Genomic DNA, 17,551 nt, shown 5'->3' with positions numbered 1-17,551 from the left:
AAATAATACATGTTAATAGGGCAAAGTCATATGTGGTTTATAAGACATGTACCACATGATATTAATCTTCTAGATATGAAGTGGCATTACTGACTGCTGAGAATGCTAGGTTGCTAGACACAGCTGAAAAGGGTCTAGCACAACTTGGAATTCAATCTGGGTGTTTCCCGAGTCTCTTCTTTGGAACAACTCTATTAAAGCAGTAACAAAAAAAGATTCTGGAGCCTTCTACAATAACCATGCATGGATAATTGCCGTCTGCGGGGATAACTGAGGGGTGGGCAGCTGTTCTGTGTCATAGTACAGAAAGCAGTCACCTCTCCTTCACTCTCCCCTCCTTTTCCTCTCCCCTTTCCCTGCGTTCACTGAGGACTACCTTTCTTATGGCCAAATTAAATGGCATGTGTTAAATAAGAAGCAAATGTTTCCTTCTGTATTCTGTTTCTAGAAGATGAACTATGGTTTTCCTGTAGTCAGCCTTCAGGACCCTCCACATTTCCAGAGACAAAACTGTTGACAATTCGCAATTTCAAACAACATCCCAAAAAATAGTATTATCCCCCCACAAATTTGTCAAATTTATTCTAATTTTATCCTTCCTTTTCTCTTCCTCCCACTCCACCTCTTCAAATCCAAATGCCACTGGAAAAGCAATGCATTTGGATGGATCTGAAATGTAAAATGCTCCAGTTTTTATTTTTACCTAGAAAATCTCCCTTGAAAAAAGGAATATTTTTAAAGTTTTCAGTTTCGAGAAGAATGGGTCTCAGATGTGGAGTACAGCTTCTCACGTGGAAGGGGGTCGCTGAAAGGTAACAGGCACCAACGTGCCCATGAATTCCTAAGGCAGGCTCGCTGTGTCACTGCACAGTCAGAGGGAACCAAATTCCAACACAACGTTGCATGACGGCGTTCGGTCATGGAACATGATTCAACGAGCTTCTAGTTGAAAACTCTCCCAAATTCCCCCACAGCATGTGAACTGGAGTTTTAAAGGGGAAAAATAGCATTTTTCCAGAGAAAGACGCGGCAGGTTCCCACACTGGGAAAAGCCAGCAGTGCTTTGCAGCGAGAATGGAAGCTGTCAGCGGTCATCATCACTAATGGAAACCACATTCTTACAACTAAGGCTGAGATGCGGCGCCTTCCCTCTATTCTGCTCTCACCACAAGAAAACAGGAAGGGACACATGTAGAGATCACGACATGCAGTCTCTCCACGGAGAATCAAAATATTGAACCAAGTCTCAGCCAAGCCCATTTAATGCTGCGGTCTAGCAGGAAAACATGCTCAACTGAACAGCAGCCTCTAACGTGCTTTGCATTTTTTCACTTCGGACCATCTCTTTTTATGACTTTCGTAGATCCATTAAATCAACTTCCACCTTAGCAGAAACACCTGCACCGCAGGATCTTCCAAAAAAAAAACGCTACCTCCTGTTTCGGGAGGAATCCCCAACACTGACTGGGTAAACTACAGATGTGTTTAAGAGCGTGTTTTAAATCAGGAGATCCAGATGCTCGCCCACCCCAGCAAGGATACAGACAGAGCTTTCCCCCACCCGCCCTCGCCAACTTCAATATTTATAAAGCTGCCTCGCCTTCCCCGGTAGCCGCCAGCCCTTCTCAGCGGCTCGCGGACAGGAACGCCCCAGCCGTCAGGCCCCAATGCGGACGCAGTAAAGCTTCAGCTAAGGAGGGGAAATCGGTTACCTGAGGACGAACACAACTCCGCTCAGAGCTTCGCCGAGCTCGCCTCGCATAGGACGGGGCAGCGCTGGTTGTGCGGCTGCGGCTCCTCCCGGAGGCAGGCGGGGTGCACGCACGGTCTGCTCGGTGACGATGCCGTCAGCTCCCGCCCGCGGGGCCCCGCTCGCCCGCGCACCTGCACCCTCCGCCCGCTGGGTTCCCGGCCTTCCTGCTCCGTCCTCAATCTCTGACTTCTGAGATGTGCCAACTGCAGCGGCTGCTCCTGCTTAAATGGCGCCTGCTCTCCTCCAGTAAGCTTCTGGGTGCCACCTACCGCATGCTGCTGGAATACATGGCAAGGACTGGAATTTTCTGAGAAGTCGATACATTAAAATAATTTCATTGAAAGTGCAACAGATTCTTTTGGGTTAGACTGCTCACATTCCAAACTGTAATTATTACCGATCACCTAAGCCTTTCCTTCAGGGGCCATACTAAATGTAAGACTACTCATTTGTGGATCATGCCGAGTGAAATAAGCCAGAAAAAGAAAAATACCGGATGGTGTCACTCATAGCAGGAGCATATAGGACGGGGGTTGGGTGGGGGAGAATCATAATAATGATGAACAACTATATACCAGAGACATTTTATGGGGGTGGAGTGGGGAATGGGATCAAAAATGGGGGCGGGGGGTGGTGATGGGAAGCCCACGGGGATTACAACTGAGATGGAAAAAGGCACAAAATTATGTAAAAATAAATTATTGTATTATTTAAAAAACTACTCATTTGCAAGGCAGATGAAATCAGGGCAAGCCCCTGAAGTCCACACTGAGTTCAGGTTAATACATTCCAAGTTAAAGACTCCTCTAAACAAAACCACCGTTGGCAGTCTCTCGGGTAGAACAGCTTTTTCTCTCAGTAGAAAGAAGCAGTTTTATTTTCTGACTTTGCTAAACATGTGTCAAAGAAACCTTGATCAAAAGCTGGTGAATCAGCAAGAAATAAGATTTATATTAACAGTCCTATGTTCACATTTTTAAACACTTGCCTATCGCATTGCTTCATATTAATTTTAATCTACAGGTCTGAGGAAGATTTCTTCTCTGTTTTAGCTGATTATTTTTGGATACCAAGTTTTCTAAGAGAATTGGGCAATATTAATACTTTCTTGGTCTTTAAATTTGATTTAGCTCATGGAATTCCACTTTCATGTTCTAAGACCATTTTAAATGTCTATAGAATTCCAAACAGCATTCCTTTGATGTTCATTTCCAAAGGAAATTTCTTCAATGTTTTTCACAAGAAATCCATGTTTTGAAAATCTTGCTTAAGAATGATAATTTTAACCAAGAAAATTTGTTTGCTCACCAATTCATTCTAATTCCTACCATAAAGCACAATGGCTATTGAAATATATATAGTTATTAAAAATCATAGCACCATTTTGCCAGTTATTTACAGCTAGCATCAGCAAATCTGCCCCAATGACACCTGAAAGGAGGGCAGCTGACCATTCCCAGTGCCCTCTTCATTTCAAAGGAATGTGTGAGTATTATGAGAGGCCACCCAGAAGAGTCAGGGTCACTGCAGATCTGTTCTGGGCAGCACCTGCCTCCACTTCCAGAATCTGAAAGGATCAAGCTAACAAGTCAGGATATGGTTTCCCATGATAACCCAAAATGTTGGTGGCCAGGTCCTTGCAGCCTGATGCAGGGCTCTACTGTCCAGAGGACACCCCTCTCATGGTCAGCAGTCGAGATGTCTATCCCCAGACATAGCCCATGACCCTCTTCAACTCAGACTTCCTCCTTCATCTCTGCCCGCATAGCCATTCCAGATGGACCAGTCCCTCCAAACTGAGGTCTCAGCTCTGAAATGCAAAAGGCTTGCACATGTACTTGAAGAAAGGGAAGATTAGACACAAGAACAAAAAGGAGGAAGAAAATGAAGTTTCCCTTTGGTGCTCACTCATACATGAGTTCACCAGAGCTCTGAAGTTGGGGTGACCTTTCAGAGATCCCCCAAACTTAGAGTCACAGTGGATGGCGAGTGTTTGTGTGCTGTGCCCCCAGCTGTCTTTGAGGACAGTACCCAAGAGGGGAGTCAGCTAAAACAACACACCAGCCACCAAGCAGTTGGGCTTCAGTCTTCAGCCCTGGACTTGACTGTGCCCACAGCACCCACATGGTGACCAAGGACAATTTGTAGAGAAAAAGGTCAATTTGTGGTCTCACAGACAGACCTTTCTGCAGAATAAAGGCTCTGTGTTCTTCAGTTGGCTTTAATCCTGATTCTGTATTTTTATCATCCTTTCAGAATCCATCCAGCTTTTCTGGGCCCTTCTCAGTTTGCCCAGATTTTGCTTCTTTCTTCCTCTTCCCCCTCTGTGCCCTGTGCAATCCAATAAGGACAATGCATCACGCTTACTATCTGCTCTTAATCTTTTCAGTTTACCCAGGCTACACAGATACGAAAATGAACATCTGTTCTCTGTAATCTCAGAATTTCTCATCCCAGCCTTAGCTAAGGTTGACCTAGTTCTCTTTGTCTACTGAAATATTAGCAAATATACAGAGATTATTATATCCATAAAATCCTACTCTGGGGCCCTCCCTGGTGGCACAAGTTAGGATGCAGTACTGCAATCTGGCCGCAGCTGCTTCAGTGCGCATTCGATCCCCGGCCCCCGGATGATCCACATGGCACGGCAGACCTCTCCTGTCTCGTCCACTGCACCCCTCAGCAGTGTACTTCATCCATCTGCCTGTTTTGTTCCCTACTCTGTCTCTGGTGAATCCTCTCAGTGTCCCTGCATCTCTGGCTTATACCCCAGTTCTGTATGAATAAATAAATCTTTTTAAAAAAATCCTACTCTGCATTCATACTGTCTCTACATCCCTGTCCCAGCCCAGCAAACCCTTAGCTTAGTCTCCTTGCCAAGTCACTCACTATGTCAATGGGATATTGTACATTACTCAATTCTGCTAAATACCAAACTTCCTTGCAGAAGTCTGTCTCCCATTTTCTCTGCACATAAGCTATTTTGTTTTATCCTTTGTATCCAAAGGACCTTTAATTTACTTAATAGCTGTTATTTTAAAAGATGCCATTTCTTGGATGCCTGTTAGTTATCAGTATTTATAGTTATCAGGAATGTGTTTAGTATGTGTTATTTGTATTAAATTGATCTCCAAAGATTTCCTTTTGAAACTATTCCCTATATATTAAGTGTTTCTTTACAATTTGGTTGTTCATGTGTTCAGGGGACAATAATGAAATGAATCTTCCATTACGCCACAAAGTTTGTCTGTTTTAAGCTCACAGATCAAATGTGCATTGGATTTCAAACAGTAATAGACTTGCCCTTTTAATATATATATATGTATATATATATACATATATATATTAATCATTGGTGATCTGCTTATTTGTAAATAGTCTATTGCTAATTAGGAAAGTAAATCAGTGAGTGATACTTTTCTATTATAATTTTCAGAAACTTTATCTTGCTATTCCTATTTTAGCTGGGGAATTGTATTGCCTTTGGAGAGTAAAGACTTAAATGCTTAAAACAAAAAACAGTGGTGGTTTCAGGTCCCGCCTTCTCCTATAGCATCTAAAGACTGTTCTTCCTCTCAAGTCCATCATCTCCTGATCTCAATGCATTGTCTCTTCTGAATCACATCTTCCTCTGACTGCAAAATCCTGCCTTCCCTTGGACTATGCCAACCACTGGGCTTTGTATTACCATCAACTGGCACCCTTTGGGTCAGGTGGTCTTCCCCACCAGCTAATCAAGTGCCACCTGAAAGATTCACCTCCTCTCTGCTTGCTATAGCCACAGCTTCCTTGTCCCCAGGACTTTTGTCACTACCACATCCCAGCCATACCCCGCCCTGCCACCCCCACCCCGCCGGAGTCCACATCCTGCTCCTTGGCATCCTGACAGATTGCAGGGTAATGGGATCTTGGCTTCAGTCACTTCCCTCCCAGCAGCTCATGTAGCCATGTGTCCGCCAGTGCACGGACTGGCCCCTGTGTCCAGGATTACCTTCCTGAAGCATTTGTTTCTTCCACTTCACTGCATCCCTCTGCTAGATCCTTTCTATCTGCTAAAGATGTAGCAGATCTCTCCTGTCCTCGCTGACAATTCAAAAAGATGAATGTGTCACTGGGTAAGTCTGAGAGTCTAAGCTATCACCCCCATCTCTGCTTGTGATTTTCACTGTGATCCCCAAGCACCCAGGAGGAGTTGGGGCGGGAGCAGTGCCTGGTGTCAGTGATGCTAACATACTTCTGAAACCATATAACACTGTACCTCTGAATCACACGCAGTGTTGTAAGCCAATATTACCTCAATAAAAAGAATACAATAAAAAAGTAACGCCTTAAGAGGCTCCAAAAGCTAAATTAGGACATGAATATAGAAACAAAGGAAATCAGAAAAAAAAATTGAAATATGAAAAAAACAACAGCATACACAAAAAAGCCAAAATTATAAAAAGGAATATAATTACAAAACGGAAAGATCCATTAGACAGTCTCAAATATAGACTCACGCAGGAAAGATGAAGAATTAACAAGCTTGAAAAGAGATTGCTTAAGATTGTCCAGTTTGAGGAGTAAAAAAAGTAATGAAGAAAAGTGAAAAAAGCCCAATGAAGTAAGGAAGTTCTGGAGCAATATTACAGATTGATGCCTTAGAGGAGTCCTCAAAGGGAAGAGAGATACTAGAGCTAGAGAGATTAGATAGAGATAGAAATGAGAGGAAAGGATGGAAAGAAAAAAAGGGGGATTCAGAGAAATGATTTGGAGAAGTAGGACCAAAATTAAAATATACAAATGTACAAATAGAGGAAACATAGCAAGTTCTATGTAAGATGAATCTAGAGAGACCCACACTGAGGCAAATAACAAACTGTCAAATATCAAAGACAAAAAGAGAACCACAGCACTGAAATCCCTGGGTGTGTGTACAAGCTAGAGCAGTAAGTGAAAGCTGCTTCCGTGTCTGTGAGTAGAACAGACAGACAGCCAGCTTTCTGGCATGCAGACATCCAGGTCAGTCAGACTAAAGTGGGAATTAGCGGAGAATGTAATAGGAGAGAGAAAGGGGTTTCCTGGTACCACTTTTTTACTTTGACTTGGTCTCTGAGCTCTCACTCACTAAATTTATTTTTCTCAATTTTTTATTTGTCTATTGTCTGTTCTGTAGCTCAGCACTGAGTTTATTTTTAGCCTTTCTTTTTAGTAATAAAACTATAGAAGAGTATACATTTTCCCTTGAGTACAGTTTCATGGGATTTAATGAGAATTTCTCCCTTTTATCGTTTCTTTCACTCTTGGTGCCTCGAGTCTTTACAGCCTAGGGACGACAGTTTGGAAACTCCTGTGCATCAGAAGGGCTGCAGGGAGGGTCCCCTAGGTTGGCTCAGGCCCCAGGGTCCCATGTGTCTGTTGGTCACTGTATTTGAAGGGCACTTGTCTGTTTTACTTGAATTAAAATTTTCTAAGTGCAGTTTTTTTTAAATTATTACAAAAGTTTATTTTTACATCATTTTGCATTTTTTTCCATCTCAATTGTAATCCCCGCGGGTTTCCCATCATCAAATCACCCGTGTGCCACCACCACAGTCCCGTGCATTTCCCTCCCTCTCCTCCCCCCACCCCCCGTTTTTGATCCTATTCCCCACTCCACCCCCACAAAATGTCTCTGGTATATGGTTGTTCATTATTCTTGTTATTTTCTCGCCTGTTCCATTATACTCCTGCTATGAGTGAAACCATCTGGTATTTTTCTTTCTCTTTCTGGCTTATCTCACTAAGCATGATCTTTTCCAGCTCCATCCAAGTTGCTGCAAAAGACATGTGTTTCTCTTTTTTGGTTGCTGAGTAATATTCCATTGTATATATGTACCACATCTTTTTTATCCAGTCATCTACTTTTGGGCATTTGGGAGTGCAGACAGTTTTAAATACAAATCTCACCCTGACATATTTCTACAAATTATTTTGGGAGAGCAAAAAGCATCAAACTATTCTAGAACACCATGGTAAGGGATGGGCAGATGAGGGCTTCTTCCAGGGGGAAAAAGAGAAAGAGCTTCCAGGAAATACTTGTAATAGAGATTAGCTGTTAAGTTTTCTGTACGTTTATATCTGACTCCCTGGCAATTGTTCCCTATTTTAATCAAGTGAGACTGTCCATCAGATATAAATTTCTTTTTTGTTTTTCGAAATCCTGTTTCAAAACTCATTTCATTTTCCTTCTTTCTCAAGTTGCCCTTTTTGCTATTTAAATTTAATTCTATTGTTTTCTAACCCCAACATCAACAATTTAAATTGGTATCTTTCATCCTAATGCTCTATATTATTAAAAACTATATTGATGAAAATTAGTGTCATATGACATATAATGCCATATCATATGGCGATAGTGTGATACCCATAGAGAGGGGAAGGTCCAGATTCTGTGTCCCACCCAAGGAAGGGTGGGCTGAGCAGGGGTGAGAAGCTGAAAAAGAAGAGAAAAGAGGAGAGATGAAGGAGACTGCGAGGAGCCACATGGAGCAGAGAAAATGTGAAGCAGAAACGTCCCTTGTTTGGACTTGTGCCAGGGGCTTGGGACACACAGAAGGCGACACTCGAAAGAGACAGGGACCTGGACAAGGGGCCACGCAGAGGCTGGCAGTGCAGCTTTTACCTTGATTTTGCTTTTGTCCTTTCAGCCTTGCGTGGCCCTCTCTACCCCTTCCCTATGCCACAGCCCTCCAGAGGTGCCTTAGACTGCAGCAGCTTTCAGGCCTCAGTGGCCCCACTGGGACCAACCCTGTGGGCCACGCAAGGCTGAAAGGACAAAAGCAAAATCAAGGTAAAAGCTGCACTGCCAGCCTCTGCGTGGCCCCTTGTCCAGGTCCCTGTCTCTTTCGAGTGTCGCCTTCCGTGTGTCCCACAGCCCTCCAGAGGTGCCTTAGACTGCAGCAGCTTTCAGGCCTCAGTGGCCCCACTGGGACCAACCCTGTGGGCTGGGCATTTACTCGCATGGGGATGGGTCACTTTGGGTGTTTCACTGGGAAACAACCTCCTTTCTGTCCTCTTTCGATGCCCATTAATCCTACCAAAGTCCACTCTACTAAGAGAATGCTTTGTCTTACTGTGGCAGATGGCAGAACCCATTTAGAACAGGCAGGTTTGAGGGTGCTGGGTGCCCCTCAAGCTGCCAGTGTACAATATGGCCTACCCAAAATACTGCACGTTGGGTGCCTCAGAAGGGGTCTGGTGCTCTGTCTTCGTTTGTTGTGGTTTTTCTGTCTCATCTAACCATGAAAAATTCTCACTTGATTTGATAGAGCAGAAATAGAAGAAATCTCCCATTCACCAATCATTTTTTCTGAAATAACTACCATGAACAGAGTAATAACAGAACAAAGGAATGATAAATGATTGTTACTGCCAAGTGGGACTTTTTCAAAAAGATGGTCTCAACAACTTCTCCATCTTGCATGCAGGAGAGGCTTCTGAGGAACAAAGAAGCGACACAGGATGCCAGAAGACATCTATTTAAATGTCACTTATGCAGGGGATAATAAGAATTGAAGGAGTTCTGTTGGAGATAATAAACCAATTTTTGCTAGAGAAGATGAAGTAATTAATTATTCAAGGACAACGACTTCCCCTTCAACTTCATTTTCACAGACCACATTTACCCTCGCTGTTTAAGTAAGAAACAGCCACACACTACCTTCACACTTACCTTCTTAAGAACCTGCCTGCAGTTCAGGAGCATCTGTGGTTCCCAGCCGACTCTGTGAGACTCAGGCCTTCACCCCAGTGGGCAGGATTCCCGCTAGTTTCCCTGGCTGTGGGTGGGGGGCAGTCTGAGTGGCAAACAGATGGTGGGGCCCTCACATTCGCAAAGGGAAGCTGGAAGGGAACATGGCTTTGCTTTCAGATATTACCCTTGGGGAAATGTTGCTGAAACAGAGGTTTGTTGGAGCTGAACAAGGGGATAATTCATCTCCATGCTTCCAGGATATTCCTAGTTTGCTATGAATTGAGAGGAAAATTCACATATTTGAGAAGCCAGGGATAGAGTGCTGCCTCTGATACCGAAACTGTTTCACTGTACTGCTATTTGTCGTTCATTTTGTTTCTGTCTGGTTTTCTTCTTATAGTTAGAAATGCTATGCTTTTTTTCTTCATTCCATTAACTGTGCCTTGTACCTGGGGGGGGGGGAGGTGCAGTGTATGGGCTGTGTGGGTGTGATGGGAGGAGAGGGTGTGCATGTTTGTGAGAGAACCCGAAGCTACTTCTTTCTCCATTTGGGGAACACCATCTGTAGCAATATGTGAGACTCTGGGTATAATTTTATCTTTCATAGGGTTTGGGCTCACTGCTGTTAGCCCCATGTTAATATAACCCCTACTGTCAGGCACTTGAATTTTTTCACTAAAACTTTTTGGACCACATGAGGCTCAAGATTCAGTTCTCAAACAGCTTGAGGAATGGTGGTTGTTCCACACTTTCAAAGGAGAGTTCACCTTCCCTTTGATGATTGTCAGGGCATGGGATGCAAGCCTCTGCTCACTGGACTTGAGAGTGAAGTCCTTGGGGTCTCCAGCTTCCCCTGCTCATGGCTTCTCGATGCTAGTTCTTGGTTTCCAGAAATCTGAAGCCATTCACACTGAAGTTCACCATCTCTGGGGGGCTGGGGTGATTCAGGGAAAGTCAGATTTGGTGTTCTCTTCCCAGGACTCCTCCCTCACCCCCATTCCCTCTCTACCCCTTCTACCCTCCCATCCCCATCACCACATACATCACATCGTTATGTCTCTGCAAATTCCTTTTTTGGTGTCAACTTCGAATTTAAGGAAAAGGTTTATAAAATTTTGGGGGGGCTTTCCTTGATGGCACAGAGGGTTAAAGCACAGCACTAAGATGCTAAAGCCACTTCAGCATGAGTTCGATCCCTGCCCCAGAGGTGACCCACATGGTGCGGTAGACCTCTCCTGACCTGCCCATTGCTCCCCTCAGCAGTGTACATCAGTAGGCCTGTTCTGCTCCCCAATCTGTCTCTGGTGAATCCTCTCACCACCCCTATACCTCTGGCCTGTATCCCAGTTCTATATGCATGAATAAATCTTTTTAAAATGTATATATTTTTAATCTCATATTTAGTTGTTTCATTTTGAGGATTGCTCACAGCAGTCCTCAGCACTTAAGGGTTGAAACTCAGATGACAAAAAACAACAAAATGTGTGGTAGAAAAGCAGCCCAATTATAGTGCTTATTGCTTATTCCTTTTTACTGCTAAGTGATATTCCAAGGTGTGGATATATCATATTGTTTAACTAATCACCTGTTGATGGATGTTTGCGTTCCAATTTTTGGTGACTGTGAGTTTGCATACAGAATTTAGTTAAACACAAATTTTCCTTTTTCTGGATTAAATATTCCTAAATGCAATGGATTGTTTACACAGCAAGCGTATGTTTAATTTGAAAAGACACTGCCATACACTTTAACACAATACCTCTGCCTTTTCACAGCCCCTCCAGCAAAATACGCACAATCCATTATTATTGACTTTTGAGAGTTCTCTGTGTATTCTGGATATTAACCTTTTGTCCGATACATGATTTACAAAATCTCTTTCATTTTGTGACTTTTCTTCTAATTGTTTAACATTATCTTTCAGAAAGCAGTTGTTGTTAATTTTGATGAAATCCAATTTGTCTTTTTTTTAATGGATTGTGCTTTTGGTATTATGTTTTATAAATCCTTACCTCATCCAAAGTCACCAAGATTTTCTTTTGCTTTTTTCTATAATCATTATAATTTTAGGTTTTGTTGTACACTTATGTCTCTAATCCACTTTCACTTAATTTTTGTATATAGTACGAAGGATGTGTCAATAGTCAGTTCTCATATATGTATATTCAATTGTTTAGCACCATTATTGAAAACTATATCTTACCTTTCTCAACTAAAATGCTTTTGAAACTTTGATAAAGTAATTGCCCATATATAAGTGGTTCAGTTTAAATGTCCATCAATGGACATTTAAATAAATAAAGAAATTTTACATATATGTATATATGTATGTTCATCTACATATATATATAAACTTCCAAGGAATAGATGGGAATATTAATAGATGACAAGAGCTATATTCACACTTAAGGATCCATAATATTAATATATAACAATACTATTCAGCTACTAAAAAGATGAAATTTTCCCTTTTACAACAATGTAGCTGGAACCTTAGGTGTTTATGCTAAGGGACGTAAGTAGAAGATAAAAGATGAAGGGCAAAAACTGGACATTTGTAAATCTGACCTGTGTGCAACAACCCAGGAGGAGGAATAAAGCATCCTGTTGGATGTGCTGACTGATTCCAGGGAGAGTTCAGAATAATAATGATTTTAAAATCGTTGCCATAAATACAATATCTAAATGCCTGGAGATTAATTTCCAAGGAATAAATGGGAATATTAAAAGCTGAGGAGATGCAGATTCATACTTGAGGATCCTCAGTATCAAGATGTCAGGTCCAGCAGAGGAAGGTAAGATGGACAGAAAATGCAGAAGGACAGTCTGTGAGCTAAGAGAGTAACCGGCGTGATGGCCCTGGAGTGTGAAGCATTTGAACAAGTTGAGGCGTGAAGCTGAACTCCCAAAATTTTATTGTTCTGTAAATAAAATTTTGATTTGAAAAAAGAAAAAACGAACAAGAAAAAAAACACAACACAACTATTCTGAGTGGGACTTCCAGAAGGTCTCCCCTTTTGGACTAGGGGTTGGGGGGCAGGGGCAGGCGGAAGGAAAGATGCATGGTTTCCGTGGTTTCTGTCAGAGCAAACTGTAAGTGCAACGCCCACTCAGACACAGCTTAAAAGCCAAGTTAGGGCCCTGTTACTTTTCCTTCTAGGTGTAAAGGCAATTCTGAAACAATGAGATAAAAATGAAGAATACACTCTCAGAAACCGATTTCAAATCTAGTTCTTATGTGCAAACATTAGTGGCGTCTTCCATCCATGACTAATTGTTCCCTACCTCCTTCCATTTCAAGTACCTCCATGCCTAGGTAATTAATATTCATACAGGAACAAACGCAGCATTTCAAAGTATTGATCTGGTTGGTGATGTTATAGGGCACCCCAATTCTGTTAGAGGACAGGGGGAGAGGGACACCCTTGAAGCCCCAAAATCCTGCCTGTTCTAAAGTGGGTTCTGCCATCCACCGCAACAAGACAAAACATATAAAACTTTAATGAAAAGGGACTTTAATACAGTGAACATACAATACGGAACACAAAGAATATAACTTCTAAATCAAACACCTGAAGTTACCCGTCCCCTCGTGGGCAAAAGTCAACCCAAAAGGGATTGGCCCAAAGCAAGGCCTGAAAGCTGCCACAAGACTAAAGCACCTTCTGGGACCCATGGAAAAGGGTCCGAAATGGCCAGACAAATCTGGGAGGAAAAGAGCAAAATCAAAATCAATATAAACACTGCCATAGTCACCTCCCTACAGGTCTCTCACCCACATCTGCCTTAACCAGTCCAGGGTCAGGAAATAAGCCAGGTTTCTTCATCACATGCTTGCTGCTCCATGTGGCTTCCTTAGGTCTTCTCCTCCATCCTACTTCATTCTCTTCTTCTCCCTTTTCTTCTCTCCTTTTTCTCTGCTCAGCTCCACCCTCCTTCTGGGTGGGGCAGGGAACCTGGAACTTCCCTTTTTCCTAGGGACCACCCTGTTACAGTGATACTGCTTTTACTAAAGTACACATTCCACATGCTAAATTAATGATACTAAGATATCTAGACATATTAACAGTTTGTGCTGATCACTTGTTTCAACAATTTTATAATATTTTGTAAACAAGAATAGCCTCTGGAATTATTTGGGATAGATGTGATTATGTGATAAACTTTAAAGTTGGAAGTTATCCACCTATGTCTGTCCATCTATTCATTTAATTCTCATTCATCTCTTATCCCTCTTCTTAGAACAGTCTTCCCCAAATATGCACAGCTAATATTATCACCTTTCTCAAGATTTTGCTCAATGTCATTGCAGTGAGACCACCAGCACCTGACACAAGGTATGCAACCTCTGTCGACAGACACAGTACGGGTGGAGGTGAAATGCTCTGAAAAATCAGACTTTCCATGCTAACTTATGTTATGACCTCCCTTTTTGTATAATCGTATATCAAAATATTCTGAGCAATCTTCACTTTACAATTGGATTGCCTCACCCTCAAAAGTCTGGCCCTGACAAGCAAGTACTGCACCAGGGTGAGAAATTCCTCTTGAAGTCAAGTCATTAAACAACTGGCTGATTAATAAAACCAAATGGCTGTTACTGCAAAGTCTCTCTCACTGCCAGACTGAGGAAAACCCAAATCTTATCACTCTATCTCACATAGCCTTTTATTCAGTTTCTAAATACCACTCAAACTTCCTACCATATAGTCTTTGGATATGGAAATTCTCCCAAGTCACCTATGCAGAGCTAATCAGGTTTTCTACCTAGACTTCTAGACTTCAAAAAAAAACTCAAACTTTCTAACAAGTTTTTCAAAGAACTTTACCTTAATTTGATTTACAAGAAATTTCCTCTTCCTGCCCTCACTTGACTTTACCCCCTGGGATGTCTCTGTGAGAATGAAAGTGCTTAAGTAATACATAATGCTTAAGGTATTTTATTTTGGTCAGTCTTCACTGTGGTAAATATAGTAATATTAGTCTTAAACTTTGTAAATCTATGTACTTGTTTTAACCTTGATAGATTGATTTTAAAACTGTTATAATCTCAACTAAAGGTCAAAAGGACCCCAGCCTTAGGAAAAAAGGTGATTGTGATCTCAGCTCATTTCATATGCTAATGTCATCCCTCTGCCTGCTTGAAGTGTATGAAGTAAACCTCTGCTGAAAGCAGAGCAGGAAAACTTGCAGCCAACTCCCATTCCCGTGTCTTCCTCACACCAGCTCCCCTTTTTTCCCCCTTTTTCCAGGAATCTCTCTGACTCCGTACCCACCTTGAGACCCTGCCTGTTCTGCCCCCCCAATAATCCATGATCGGGGACACAGAGTCTCCGACAAGCACCCATTTAAAATTGCACTCTCTCCTCCTGATTGTTTCCCATAGATCCCTACTGTACACTGTGACTATTGGCCCTTGATTCACTCCTTGGTGTGCAACTATACAACTCACAGCCACATCATATCTGACCGTGTACAACTGCCAATGCAAACCCACCCAGAACTTTGTAGAAACTAAAAGTGAGCTTCTGACTTCCTGTATATAGGGCTCAGCCTTTGCAAGAAAATCCACTGGGCCAGATCCATTACCATAAACATGCTTCTTGTTAATTCTGGTGTCTAAGTTTCTTTTATGCCTATAAGAACCTAATGGCTCTTGTTGAATAACAGAAAAGTCAGCTAACTTGTGTGGAAAGCAAAACTTGGATATGATATGACCTGGGATATTTAGCTGATAGGTCTAAACAAAGTGTCAAAGGTAAATTCTGTTTTTTGGTTTTTGTTTTATTTTGTTTTGTTTTGCTTCTTAATGGTAAAATGGCAAAGAAAAGAAAATGAGGGAAGAATTGTAATTTTTTTACAATTCTTTTTTACAATTCAATCATTTGTGCAAGTCTTAACTTTTCAAAATTCCAAATGATGCTAAAATTAAGTGACTTGCCCTTGGAAAATGAATACAATGCTCTAGAGAAAAAAACAAGGAGTGAGCCTGGACAACCTTTTGCTAATACACAAGGAAGATCAAAAGATTCAGAATATTCAAGTAGGAGTATTGTTATATCCCCTCAGCCGCCCCACCAAAAGTCAAAAATAGAGGTGAGATTGCTTAAAAATTATCAGTGGAGAGGCCCTCCCTGGTGGCGCAGCGGGTTAGGATGCAGCACTGAAAGCTGGCCACAGCTGCCTCAGTGCCAGTTCAATCCCCGCCCCGGAGGTGACCCACATGGCGTGGCAGACCTCTCCTGGCCCGCCCGCTGATCCCCTCAGCAGTGTACTTCATTGATCTGCCTGTTCTGCTCCCCACTCTGTCTCTGGTGAAGCCTCTCACCACCCCTGCATCCCTGGCCTGTACCCCAGTTCTGTATGCATAAATTAAATAATAATAATAAAACTTCAAAAAAATTATCAGTGGAGAAGCCTCTGTTTAACAGATTGAAACCCCATGACATATGTGAGAAACTCACATGTTTCTTGAAAATCAGCAGAAATACAGTCATCTTGGACTCAAAAGTACAGAGAGAGCAAAATAAAAGGTTAATGGATCCTCAATATTCTACAGGCTGGAAACAAGCTGATAAAACTGCTCAGCTACAGACATGCCCTTCTTTTCATGACAAAGAAAAACTGCCTCAGAGTTCAGACCAGCAGTGAGGAGCTGTGAGTCCAGCAGAAAGAGCCAGAACCACCTCTCTGTAGGACAAAGTACTCCCGACAAGCTCTCCAACTGTTACAGTGAGGCACCCCTGAAGCCCCCAAAACCTGCCTGCTCGAAGTGGGTTCTGCCATCCGCCGCAACAAGACAAACAAATAAAACTTTAATGAAAAGGGACTTTAATACAGTGAACATACAATACGGAACACAAAGAATATAACTTCTAAATCAAACACCTGAAGTTATCCGTCCCCTCGTGGGCAAAGTCCACCCAAAAGGGATTGGCCCAAAGCAAGGCCTGAAAGCTGCCACAGGACTAAAGCACCTTCTGGCCGGGACCCATGGAAAAGGATCAGAAATGGCCAGACAAATCTGGGAGGAAAAGAGCAAAATCAAAATCAATATAAACACTGCCATAGTCACCTCCCTACAGGTCTCTCACCCACATCTGCCTTAGCCAGTCCAGGGTCAGGGAACAAGTCCGGTTTCTTCATCACACACTTGCTGCTCCATGTGGCTTCCTCAGGTCTCCTTCTGGCTCTCCATCCAGCTTCCTTCTTTTTCTTCTCTTCTTCTCTCCTTTTTCTCTGCTCAGCTCCACCCTCCTGGGTGGGGCAGGGAACCTGGAACTTCCCCTTTTCCTAGGGACCACCCTGTTACACAACCTTGCCAGAGCAGAGCAGCAGAGGACAGGTAAGGCAAACTAAAATTCTGTCTAATTGCAGAAACAAAAAGAACGTATTTTAGTGAACGTGGCTCTGTTTCCATACAGGAGCATCTGTGCTTTGTTGGGAATGAGTGGAGCCTTTTTTTTTTTTTTAAATTAAGTCTTGAAAAAAGAGAAGATGCACTTAAGAGTTCAAGTTCTGAGTTCATAAATTTCATCTTCCTGCCAAATACCAAAATTGATTTTTGCTTCAAGAAATCCTGTGCTTCTGATGGGCCAATTTCCTCTGTGACAGCTGCTGAGCTGCTTAGAAGGGGTTGTCATTTCATTCTAAAGACTTCTTTATAAGAAATCTCCAGCCCAATCAACCAAAGCAGCCCTAGCTGTTACTATTCTGCATCTTTGTTATTCTAATCATTTTAGTAGGCACAGAGGAAGTTTTTACTCAGCTAAAATGGAAAAAAGAATTTGCATAGTAAAGAGATGAGGCTTGTTATTACCATAACAAGATAGAATTGTTCTGCAAATATAGGTGGAATAGGGACTGTAGCCTCAGTTTCCCCCAGAAAGGGTCATGTTGTACAAAAATTAATATAGGAAGTCACCAGGGTGAGGAAAGAAGCTACCTCTTACCAAAGAAAATGTAGTTTATCAGAGATTAAAAGACTTTTCCCACAAATTTTAGATGCAAAATTATAATTAACAGTGATGCGCTGCTACCTGGGTTAGAGAGGAAGACAAGATGTGGTAAGTATGAGGAAAACT

At 42.3% G+C, this 17,551-nt stretch overlaps 1 protein-coding gene across 1 annotated transcript in view; it reads right to left on the bottom strand.

Moving 5' to 3' along the window:
• Positions 1–2,060, bottom strand: part of DIRAS2 (DIRAS family, GTP-binding RAS-like 2) — a 20,627-nt gene extending 18,567 nt beyond the window's left edge. Inside the window, exon 1 of the mRNA XM_012726670.1 lies at positions 1,713–2,060. The gene's annotated coding sequence lies outside the window, so the exon portion shown is untranslated. The remainder of the gene's footprint in view (positions 1–1,712) is intronic.
• Positions 2,061–17,551: the final 15,491 nt, after the last annotated feature.

The sequence above is a fragment of the Condylura cristata genome, unplaced genomic scaffold (genome assembly GCF_000260355.1).
Source record: "Condylura cristata isolate star-nosed mole 26May11 unplaced genomic scaffold, ConCri1.0 scaffold00017, whole genome shotgun sequence".
In the NCBI taxonomy this organism is placed as follows: domain Eukaryota; kingdom Metazoa; phylum Chordata; class Mammalia; order Eulipotyphla; family Talpidae; genus Condylura; species Condylura cristata.
This window is presented reverse-complemented; position numbering and strand designations above follow the sequence as displayed.